The following is a 13,093-nucleotide window of genomic DNA, read 5'->3' as shown; positions in this document are numbered from 1 at the left end:
GATCCCCATCTTCTATCGCTCCTAAGGTATCGATTGTTAGTGATACTCTTCCTGTTATTCCGAGTATCCAACCGCTTAACTCTCGCACTCCGGAAGACGAGTCTTATGATATTCATTGGAACCCCATTTGGGAGCCTTCTGAAGAAGATTTTCCCCTTACTCCTCCTGGTGTTTCGGTCCCAATGTCTTCTTCTGACATGGATGACACATCCCCCGTCACGAGTGAAGAGTCCTTGGTGACAAGTGGTGAAATTCCTATACCGATGGAAACTTCACCCTTTCGTGTCACCTCCCTTGGTATCACGCTGCCTTTACATTATAATGCTCTGGCTGATATCATGGGTTCTAGGTCTCCCCTTACAAGTTCCATGTGGTCTCATACTGTCACTCTGACTTCGAGATCTTTTACTCCCCAGATTCACAATGTGACATCTGTCCCGACTATTCCAACCATTTGTGTGGCTTCCACAGCCCCCGCTGTTAGTGTCATCACTGCATCTTCAGTGGTGACCACTATTGTCGGGCCTTCAACAGGTCCTTCACACAGTGGCCCTGCGGCACCCATATCTGGGGTTGTTGACCCTAGCCTAAGTGCCCCACCTTCTTTTAGTTCCATTCCAGCAGGGGGGCATATGATCAATATCCTCAAATTCCTCAGAATCTAGATCCTCAAAATCCATTTAATTATTATGATTCTCGAGGAGCCCATATTTATCACCCTGGACCCATAGCATCTCAACCTTTTGTTGAGGTCTCGGTTCCATTGTCTGTTGCTTGGGGTACCATGGCTTACCATGGTGGCCAAGCACAGTCTTCAAATATTCAAGGACCACCCTATCAAGGTCAACCATCTTACGGACAACCGTACTATGGGCAACCTTATTCAGGGAAAATTGTCGGCCCACAAGGGCAACCCATTCCGGGACAACCTTCGGCCTTCAGTGGGTCTTCTTTCACGTACTTCGGGTAACCTTCTGGTAACCAAGGACAACCTTACATTCAACAAGGCAAACCTGGTACCCAGCAAGGCTACTCTTCTGGACAAGTTGGTCAGTCTCAAATTCAACAAGGCCAGCCAATTGTCCAGTCTACTCAACCATCTCGTCAGTTTGGACAGCCTTCGGTTCCACAAGGTCAACCCAATTCCCAGCAAGTCCAAACTTCTGGGCAAATGGGCCCACCTCAACCGGGCCAACCTTCTAGCCAAATGCCTCAACCCATCTCTTCTCAAGGACATCCGTATGGGCCTGCTCAACCGGGCACTCAAATGATTGTTGCTTCTCAAGCTCCACCTGGTTTTCAGCCCCAGTCTGAGCTCCAAACCCAATCCGGTCTTCAAATTCAAGTTGGATCCCAATCCCAACCTGCCTAATCAAACGCAGTCTGGCCCCCAAGCTCATTTTGGAACCCAGCCATCTTATGGTTTTCAACAATCCCAAGGGCAAACCCAATTTGCCCCATACCAAAATTATCAATTGCAGGTGAATCCTTACCAGAATTTCCAGCAACCATATGTTGCTCCTGCAGACCAAGTTGGTAATCAATGGAATACTGGGGGGCAAATCCAGGGTCAACCATCCAATTACAGCTATAACCCCTATGGACAAAATCCCTACAGACAAAACCCTTATGGGTCAAATCCGTCCGGACAGAATCAATGGGGGCAACAAGCAGCTGGGTGGAACTCTAGTGCTACCTCCTACACGCGGCCTCAGATGTCCTTTAACCCTCAATTACCATTTTTAGCAACATTGGAGTTACCAAATGTGTCCAAACTGACAAATGATCCTATTCTTCATAATTCGTATTAGCCACCAGTTCCAACTAAAATTCCTGGTGATTGTCCCAAGTTTGACGGTAAAGCTGGAGAAGATCCCCAAGCCCAAGTCATGACTTATCATCTATGGTGTTCATCAAACTCATGGCTTGATGATTCAATCCGGCTCCGCCTTTTTCAACGGACCCTCACTGGCTCTGCTACTAAATGGTATATTGAGCTAGCTCGCAAATCTTTTCAGGACTTTAACTCGTTGGCTATGGAATTTTTAACTCATTTTCAGTTGTCGATTCGATATGAAACGAGCACACATCTCCTGACTTCCTTAAAACAAACCACAGCCATGCATATCTCCAATTATATCCATGAATGGAGACGATGTCACCGTTTGATTAAGTTTTGGATTCCTGATCAACTTCTGACTGACTGGTTCACAACCTCATTTGTCGGTTCGATAGCCTGGAACATTTCTATGGGAGCATGTGTAACTAAAGAGAAAACTATCGCGCGTGCTCAGTACCTTGACTTGGTTTACTCCCAGTCCGGTATACTATATGATTATTTTCCTGATGCTCCGAGGCCCGGAACTTCTAAAGCCCTGCCAACACCATCTGTTGACGGTGTCATTGGTTTTGTCAATACGTCCTCTAAGAAATCTTCCGTGAACCCTGGGAAGCAAAAATCAAATGCTTTGAATGAAAATACTTCTCAAGCTATATCCAATTCTAGTAACACTTCTGAGGTTAACATCGTTCAGTCCACCATGATGGACAAAGTCTCGAAAGGGAAAAAGAAGGGAAAAGGAAAGAATAAGGCTGATCAACCGAAGCACGATTCCCCTAAACCTCCACCCGAGGAAGGTGCCAAATGCAAGCCTAAGTATCCTTGCCTTATCTGTGACAAGGATCACTATACTAAGGACTACCCCAGGCAATCTGAAGTTAGTCGTTTGTTGAAAGGTGCCCCTGGGACTGTTGTCATGCTCAAAGAGCCTTTTCCCTCGCAACAAATGCAAATGGTGGCCGATCCATCTCAATCCTCTTCTCCCTTTGGTTCTCAGGTATTTATGGCTGGGACGATTCCCTTCCACATTAGTACTAGGGAAAAATAGTATCTGTCACCTGTTGGGAAGGAAACTGAGGTCCCCTCTAGTGCTCCTCCATCCAATTCTGGTCCCCTTCATATCGAGCGACCTAGAACTGAAGCGGTCATCCGACCTCCTCCTAAAGGCGTGCTCCGGAAGTCTTCTTACAACCCTAATGCTCGTGTTGCTCAGCACTACAGCATCGTTGAGGACTTAGCCTAGGCTCCATCAGCTATGTCCGCATTAGAAGTCCTCTAGAGTTGCCCCTCTCAGAGGAAGTCCTTGCTATTGGCTATCGGTGGCATTGACCCGGCCGACTCAAACCTGATCACTTTTGACCTAGATAGTCATATACCGAGATTGCCTCACCAAATTGCCTTCCTTATCCAGGTCATCATCAATTCTAAAATGATTCATCGTACCATCATTGATGAAGGTGCTTCTACTTGCATAATGTCTGTTGCTTGTTGGAAGGCTATCGGTTCTCCGACTCTGAGCCAGTCTCCTACGACCTTGGAAGCCTTTGATGGGAGAGAGTCTCGTCCTTATGGTATACTCCAACACTTTCCTATTACTCTGGAAGGGAAGACGATCAAAGTGGAGGTCGAAGTTGTTGATGCCAATTTAACTTACAACCTCCTTTTAGGACGAAGCTGGACATATGCCATGCGAGCTGTGGCTTCATCTCTATTTCGTGTTATTAGTTTTCCTCATCAGGGGAAAATCGTCATAGTAGACCAGTTGTCCTTCTTCGCCTCCTCCTCCTCCAATGGCAACGTGCCTTTTGTGGAGCATACCTTCGTTCCATGTGAGAGTGTGGGTGCTGGACTCTTTAAAGATCCTACCCTTATAGCTGTTTTTTCACTCCCACCTCCCAACATCACTCCCATTAATATGATTTATGTTCACTTTGATCCTTGGGTTCTTCCTCCTCCTGATCAGATAGAATCCTGGGGCGATGAGATGCCGTTGAGTCCTACCGAGCTCAACTACGTTGAAATTGTTTCCGTATCGACTCCATCCCCAGAACCTGCTCCATCTAGTAGAGCTCTCGACTCGTACACTCAATCCCCTTGGATTGGAGATGTCGCTTCTTCAAACCCTTTGAAGAAAAATTTTCCTACTGATGAAGCAATTATTGAGACCATGTCTTTCGAGGAACCCCCTTGGTCTGATCATCACCATCATTCTTCGTTTTTCCCTGCCCATCGGGAAATGTTTACTTGTCTCAAGCAGTTTGCTCCTTGACTCTCCTCCCAACCCCTTCAGACACCCATCCAAATTCATCAAGTGTCTTCTGAAGGGAATATGGGGAACATTATGCAAACTCAACCAATCGACATCTCTGTTAAACCAAGGATTGTCAAGCACATCCATGTTGGAGTAACTTGTACTCTGGAGGAGATTCAGCTTTATACTGATCTTTTTCGCGAATTTCATGATGTGTTTGCTTGGTCTTACGAAGAGATGCCCAGCATCGATCCTAGCATCGTGGTGCATGAGATACCTACATATCCGGGTGCCAAACCTGTTCAGCAGCGTTTACACCCCGTACACCCCCGAAAGGCTATAGCTATTAAAGCGAAATTTGAAAAGATTCTTAAGGTTGGCTTCATTTACCCCACCCCACTCACAAATTGGGTTTCTAACATTGTCCCTGTGACTAAAAAACAGGGCACTATTAGGGTATGTGTTGATTATCACGACATTAATCATGCCTGTCCCAAAGATAACTACCCTACACCCTTCATTGACCAGCTCATTGATGAGTGTGTCGGGAGTGAGATATATTCATTTATGGACGGCTTTTCTGGTTATAACCAAATTAATATTTCACCTGCGGATTAACTCAAGACCGCCGTTATCTATCTGTGGGGCACTTTCGCTTAAAAAAAGCTCCCCTTAGGTTTAAGAAATGTTGGTGCCACCTTCCAACGCACAATGTCTTATGTGTATCATGATCTTTAACATATTAAGCAGCCCTACCTGGATGACCTTCCGGCTCATTCAGCGAAGCGCCAGGACCATCCAACCCACCTTCGTGAAATTTTTCTCCGTTGTTGACACTATCGCATCCGACTTAATCCGCATAAGTGTGTCTTCTGCGTTGAGTCAGGTAGAGATCTTAGGTTCATCATCTCCCGGGAGGGTATCCGTCTCGATCCCCTTAAAGTCAAAGCCATCCTGAATCTCCCTCCCCCTGCTTCTTTGCAGCAATTGCAGAGTTTGCAGGGTAAAGAGAATTTTTTACGACGATTTATTCTGAATTATGCTGAAGTGGCCAAAGGCTATACATGGTTATTAAAGCGGGACACCCATTTTCTTTGGGATACCACTGCACAAGAGTCATTCGAGCACCTCAAGGCCCTCCTTGTTTCTACTCCGTTGTTGCGTCCCCCTAACTATCACCGTGACTACACTCTTTATTTAGTCATTGATACCACTATTGGCATGGTTCTAGTTCAAGATGATGATGATGGTACTGAGCATGTCGTTTACTATCTCAGCCGCAATTTACTAGATACGGAAACTCGATACACCTATGTCGAGAAGTTGGATTTAGTCGTTGTTTGTGCCATCCAGCGTTTCTGCCACTACATATTATTGCGTACCATGACAGTGATTTTTGATTGCAACCCAATGACGTGCATCTTGTCACGTCGGTTACTAGGGGGCAAATACTCAAAGTGGATTGTCATCCTTCAAGAGTTCAACTTGGAGTTCACCACCGCCAAGTCTAAGAAGTCCCTCATCTTTGTTGAGTTGCTTTGCTCTCTGCCATCTATTACTGCGCCCTCTCGGTTAGAGGACCATATTCTGGATGAAACTTTGTTCCTGATTAGTACCCTCGATCCTTGGTACGGGGATATTATTGTCTATCTCCAGACATCCTCTTTTCATCCCGATTTGTCCAAGGATGCTCGATGAAGAATTCGCCATCATTCTCAACCTTATCACATTATTGGGGAAATCCTGTACTGTCTCTGCGCCGACTCTGTTCTCCGTCGATGCTTAACATTCGAGGAAGCCAAACAAGTTGTAATGACTACCATTCTAGCGCCTGTGGTGGTCATATGTCTGGGTATGTTACTGCTCAGAAGATCCTCTGTGCTGGTTATTTTTGGCCCTCTATCTTCAAGGATTGCATTCTTGCCGTCCACTCTTGTCATGAGTGCCAAATCTACGAACAAAAGATGGGCGCGCCTCCCACTCCATTGCACCTTGTCGTTACTGTCGGCCCTTTTTCCAAATGGGGAATTGATTATATGACCTGTAACCCTCGCTCAACCAGGGGGCATGGGTATATCATCGTTGCAGTTGATTATTTCACAAAATGGGCCAAGGCAATGCCTACACTATCCGAAGACAGTCACACAGTGGCGCAATTTTTATTTAATCATGTCATTTCACGATTTGGAGTCCCTCAGGCTATCATCATTGATCACGGCAAACATTTTTGTAATCATATGATGACTGAATTAATGACCCAGCTAGGCTTGCGGCATGATAGCTCGACACCGTACTATCCTTAGGCCAATGGCCAAGTGGAAGCCATCAACAAAGTTTTAGTTATGATGCTTCAATGCACCATTGGCATGCACAAGTCCAATTAGCATTTGATGTTGTTCTCCGCCTTATGGGCCTACCAAACTTCAGTGAAGGATGCCACCAGGTTCACCCCGTTCCAATTGGTTTACGGTCTGGAGGCTACCCTTCTGATTGAGTGTGAGATCCCTTCTTTGAAATTAGTCGTCGAATTACTCCCCAACACTACTCTGATAGAAGAACATCTTCTCTACCTAGAGCGGCTAGACGAGACTCATCGACTAGCCTCTCTAGCTATTGAAGCCCAGAAGAAGAGAGTGAAAACTCACTTCGATCATACTGTCTATCCTTGTTCTTTTGTTGAAGGAGATTTAGTCTTGCTTTATGATCAAGCAAATGATAAGCTAGGGGCAGGAAAATTCAAGCCTATGTGGCATGGGCCTTATATTGTAAAATGAGTTTTGCAAAAGGGGGCCTATGATCTGATTGATTAGGAAGGGAACCTTCTAGATAAGCCCCAAAATGGGCTCTATCTGAAAAAATATTATGCATGAACCCCATGCATCTGATTTGTACCTACGTGTCTTATCAGCAGGTGTGTTGTGTATGTTTTCATGTCTGGCTTGGTGTGTAGGCGTAATTGCCACTTATTGTGTCTTTTTGCTTCTTGTGCAAATGTTTGATACACCTTACATTGGTTTTGTTGATGGTGCCTTCCGCAGTACTCGAAATCTTTCTTCTGCAGCATGGGTGATCTACGATCCTCATAGTGAGTTAGTAGACCTTCAAGGTGTTTGTTTGGGTTGCACCACAAACAATGTCGTTGAATATAGTGTTGTTATTGAATTACTGACTGAGGCTATCAACCTCAGTATTCGTACATTGGTTGTGAATCTGGATTCTCAGCTTGTTGTCCACCAGCTTAATGGGCGTTATTCCGTCAGAGATCATTGGATTTTAAGGTTGTATTTACGTGTTAAATTGTTAGAAAGAAATTTTGATTTTATTACATATCAACACATTCCAAGAAGATTAAACACGTTAACTGATGCATTAGCAAACCATGTATTAGACAGACATTTACGCAACATGTAATCAAAACAACATATAGAAGCATTCAAAACACAATAATGAACCATAGGAATATGTGTGTATAGATATAGATATATATATATATATATATAGATATATATATATATATATATATATATATATATATATATATATATATATATATATATATATATATATATATATATATATATATATATATATATATCGTGTGGCACACTAAGGCACTCAAAAAAATAAGTGTATATGTCCAAATAGAGTCTGTGCTCTTTGTACATCCGAGACACATGTCTCTCAAAAAATCAGTAGGAAATAAAATATAGGCGTCTAATTGCAGTGGATTATGCTCCCTATAGCACACCACCGCTCGTGCGACTCGCCTAAAAAGTCGATGCACCCTGGGTATCACCCCTACTGTATGTATCTGGTACTCTATGGGGACATCCTCGATCCCCCTGTAATCAGAGATCCCCTCCATCAAGCCCTCAAGATTGTGGGCCATTGTCTCCACTGAACTGCCAGCTAGGGGAACCAAGGCCAGCTCTCTAATGCCCTGTGGATACCACCGTGCCTCTTGAGCTAGTCCCACAGGCCTCTTTGGTCCCACGTCTGCAAGTACCATAGAATACATCATTAGGACATATGCATGAAAAAATCTAAAAACATCATAAAAAGACAAAATACCAAAATAGTGTGATCAAGTTTTTTACCGCCATCGTCCCATTGCTCGCCAACGGGTAGCTGCATGTCAAGGTCTCCACAAAAGTCCATACCAACATATAGCCTGTCCTCGACAAAGATCGTCTGGCGATCCAACCACCCACGAGATATTGTCCCCCATGACACTGGTCGTCCGCCACCCCTTCGTGGCATAACATGCGCCCACCGTGTGATCCTAGTCTCCTGTGGTCTGGGCCTATCCAAGTCCATATCCTGCAACTGAAGCGTCGGCACCCACTCCAGCATGAGCGAGATCAAGATAGACCCATAGCCAAATTGCTTCGCCTCCCCGCAACGACATTTTGTGAGCTGTCTCTTCATGTTGATCGTCACTGCTTCCGCCCAGTTGTACATGGTCGGTAAGAGCCAACCGGAGTTGGGTCTTTGTTGCCTCGTGTTGGGCTTGGGAGCCCATTGCCCTCGTCACCATGAATAGAACTGCATGAGGAACCAAGTCTTCCACCATGGGAATTGCCACCTTCCCGTTGTTTTATTTGCATGCCCGTGGGCACACTTGTGCTATCAGCATGTCTAGTGATTCGCCCCCGGTTCGTTGGCCCTCTAGAATCGGCCTCTCGCTGCGACGAGACAATCCGGTCAGGAAATATATGTCCGTAGCATCGAACTCAATGTCTCTGCCACAGATAATGAATTTTTTGTCTGTTGGGTTCCAAGCACAAATTACCAACTCTAGCAAATCGGGTTGAGCCCGAAGATGCGGAGTAAGGAAAAATTTGAGTAGCCCGCAAGCACGTAAATAGTTTCGGCACCTAGCATCACTGAATGCTTCTTCATCATTGACATCGTGCATTCGTTCATGCCAAATAAATGCCATGTTGCCCTGCATTACAAGAAAAATGAATTAGAGCTCCTTTTATAGATTTAAATTTATAATTTACACAAAAATTCAATTTCACGTCATCGTCGCAATTGTTTTCAAAACAGCGGCAATGACGCTGAGTCAATAGTTCATTTTTCCCGCAATCGTCGTGAGAGTACATTAGTTTCTCATGACAATCACGGAGGTGGTGCGTGTAATCATGCTCGGTCGTCGCGGACCTGAGCGGATTTTCCACGACGACCGAGAGGCGGACTCGGATTTGAAAATCCACCTAAACCCACCTACCTAACACTAAATTGCATGGAAAAACTACTAAAATGCAGCGCAAGGAGAAATGTACTTACTTGGAAAAGGTTTCAGGACGAACCATGGACGGACGAGGCCGGAATCAGCTTGAGAAATTTGCACAGGTTGGTGCTCCAAATGCTCAAAGGTAAAATGTGTAATGTAAATGGTAAAAACAAATGAATTACCCCACCCTTTTTATAGTAATTTTTTGAAAAATTAAAAACTATACTTTAGGATGTGGGTTTTCTCATTTTTTATTGCATTTTCAATTAGGGTTTTTTGGTTTTTAACTGTATTTCCACATATATTAGTCATTTATGTCGAATGGGTTTTACGTTTGACGTGTTTTGTGCAGAAATACAGGTGGCGAGGTTATGTCATACTTTGTATGCACTTGATCCGTAAAGTCTTATTTAATGCTCTTTTCCAACTTAAAAGACGAAAAGATAGCTGAGTTATCCCTTTTGACTCGTTAAATGAAATAAGAGGCGGTCTTCTTTAAGCTCTTTTCCGACCGTATAAAAGCGAAAAGATTGCAGGGCTTTTGTCATTTCAAGTTCGTTATTGGTTACGAAACGACGTGGTTTCGATCACTTTTCTACTCTTTCGGATCGAGGTCACTAATCACGAAAAGTACTCCTTGATTGTAATGGTCAAGCGGTTCTCTCAAGTATTGTTTTATACTTTTTTGGGCTCGAGAGATACAAATCTACGAAAAATGACCCCCCTAGAGTTTTCTTTTCCTTGTCTTTTTCAAACTCTCAAAACATGAAAAAGACTCTGAGTTTTACCTATGTCGGGCTCGTTAAACCCGGATAGCATTGGACTCGTCACCATGACGAGACTTGAGCTTCTCCTCCCTAGGGCTCATTAAACTATTACTTGGCTGGATTTGGCCGAAGGTCGAACTTATATTACAATCATATGTTATCCCCTTCAAGCTTGTTTTCAAAAATAATTGGGGTACTCGCCAGCAATGGTGGGGGAAATTTGGAAGTTGTCATTGGTTACCTGCGGCAGCTAGTCACTCTTGAACATCGACATTTTTGCTTCTTTTTGGGTTGGGATATCCATACATTGTCTTTTGGCCTTCGGGGTTTTGGGTCGCCATTTAGCCTCATTCCATCTAATCTATGTTGTCTCCATTCAGCCTCTGATTCCTTGGTACTTGAATGCTGCCACCCTCCGAAGTCGTGTCGCCAACATGTTCAAGAGTATAATCCTTTTGCAGTTCACATCCTTACCTCCTCCTCTGATACTCTGTTTCACCATCTACCACTTGTTCCCTATCTCGTGTCATTGATGGGGGAAACATTATGGCCCTCCTGCGACGGATCGTCTCTTGTTGACGTCAGCTCATTATCCAGGAGACTGATCTAGAGATCCCCTTTGGTACCTTGGAGCTTGCATGCCTCAATGGCAAGTTCTTCGCACCTGACGGTCGACTTTCATCATTGGTCGTCAATTGGGTGATTCCACGAGTGTTCGACTTCAGCTCATTCTTCACACTTCGTGGATTGTACTAGACAGTACCTGTTAGTTTGACAACGAATTAGTAATTTTGGGTAAAATGTAATTAGTCAGTTTTATACCGAATTTTCAGTTATGTAACGGAGGTCGATGATATAAAACTGGTGAATGCCCATGGAATGTATATGAGTGGAGAATCATTGTTGAATAATATATTCCAATCCCTTGCCCCGTGGATGTTTCCTTGACACATTGTCTAGGTTTTACCATGTAAATCTTGTTTCTATGTGTGTGTTTGGTTTCCAGTTAGTTATGGTGTTTTCTTGGTCAATATATAACTGAATGTGTGTAATTCTTTCCTATTTTTCCTTCTATTTCACCAACAAGTGGTATCAGAGCTCTGAGCATGGGCGTTGAAGAAAAGGCAGCTGTGCATTGAAGAAAAGGCGTGGTGGTTGTCGAACGGTTGGAGCAGTTGAGGAGTTGTCCATGCGTGAACCTCTGTGCGTTGCGTGACAAGGAGGAGCTGTCGATTGGTGGCTATCGAACGGTTGGAGCAGTTGAGATGTTGTCCCTGCGTGAAGCGTGAAACCTGCATGAGGCGTTTTTTTTCATGAAAGAGCCTGTCCCTGCGTGAGAAGCCGTGTGAAGACATGATGTCCCTGCGTGAGAAGCCGTGTGAAGACATGATGTCCCTGCGTGAAGAGCCAGATTTGTTGCGTATTAGAAAAAGGCGAGCGAATGAGAACCTGCAGTGCGAGTTGAATGATTGCCTGTGTGAAAGACCTGCGTGACTGTGTGAAGACTTGCTTGAGGAAAGACCTGCGTGAGGCTGAAGAGGCTGAAGACCTGCGTGAAAGGTGACCTCCCTGAGACCTGCGTGAGGCGTTTCTTTGTTGCGTGAAGGAGCCGTGTGACCTGCGTGGAGTGGAGAGGCGCGAGGTTCTACAGGCTAAATCAAGTTGCTGTTAAATCCAGGTATTGATCAGAGTTTCTAGAATTTTTATTTTCAGCAGAAATTTTTTTTTAAGCAAGGATAGCAGATTGAAATCAAGTCAAGTTTTTTTTAAGGGTGGTTTTTAATACAAATATTGGAGAAAAAAAATGGAAGGAAGGGTTTCTTTGTTTGTTTGAATAACAAAGGGGTTTGTAAGAAAGGGTCTATAAATAAAGAAAGGTTATTATTTTTTGAAAGACAAATATAAACTCTAGTTCAAAGGCAGATTATTTTTTTGAAAAGGAAAAACCCTAGTTTAAGGACTGAAGATTGAAATCCTAGAAAAATGGCCAAGATGTCGAATGCAAAATTCGAGGTGGAGAAATTCACCGGAAAGAGCAATTTTGCTCTTTGGAAACTGAAGGTTATGGATTTGCTTGTGCAATAAGGGTTGCACAAGGCATTGGATGGGGCAACTAAGAAACCTGCAACCATGACTACTTCAGACTGGGAGGACTTGGATGCCCGAGATCTCAGTACCATCCGGTTATGCCTAGCAGATGAAGTTCTCTTCAACATTGTTGAAGAGACTACAGCGTCAGGATTGTGGGAAAGACTTGGAAAACTCTATATGACAAAGTCATTAACCAACAGAATTTATCTGAAAAGACAGTTATACAGTCTTCGAATGAAAGAAGGTTCAAACGTTGCAGAACATTTGAATGTTTTTAATACACTAATATGTCAATTAAAAAATATGGAAGTCAAAATACAAGAAGAAGATAAAGCCATAACCTTGTTGTGTTCTCTGCCTGAATCGTGGGATCACTTCGTAACTTCAATCAGCTTGAGCACTGCTGATTCTTTGAAGTTTGAATCAGTCGTGGGAGCTCTCTTGTCTGAAGAAGTACGAAGGAAATCCAGCACTGAAACAGCTGCATCAGAAGCCATGGTCGCTAGAGGACGCTCAAAGGAAAGAGAAGAAAAACCAAGGGGGTCTTCCAGGTCGAAATCGAAGGGCAAGAAGTGTAAGGAAAAATGTTGGAACTACGGAAAAATTGTACACTTGAAGAAGGACTGTTGGAAACAAAAGGAATCCGAAAACCCGAAGAAGGAAGCGAATCAGGTCGATTCAGGTATGATGGACGAAGTTTTATCTGCTGAAGAATTATGTATGATAGATGAAACTTCACTTGAATGTAATGTCTCTCAGGGTTTAGATAGTTGGTTGTTAGACTCTGGTGCTTTGCATCACATGTGCCCACATAGAAATTGGTTTACTTCATATAAAAATGTAAACGGTAGTTCTATGTTTATGGGTAACAATGTGTCATGTCAGACTATTGGGATGGGAGATAT

Source organism: Pinus tabuliformis, chromosome 9 (assembly GCF_031772625.1).
Source record: "Pinus tabuliformis cultivar Carrire ecotype Pingquan chromosome 9, CPIR1, whole genome shotgun sequence".
In the NCBI taxonomy this organism is placed as follows: Eukaryota; Viridiplantae; Streptophyta; class Pinopsida; order Pinales; family Pinaceae; genus Pinus; species Pinus tabuliformis.
Note: the sequence above shows the minus strand (reverse complement) of the source record.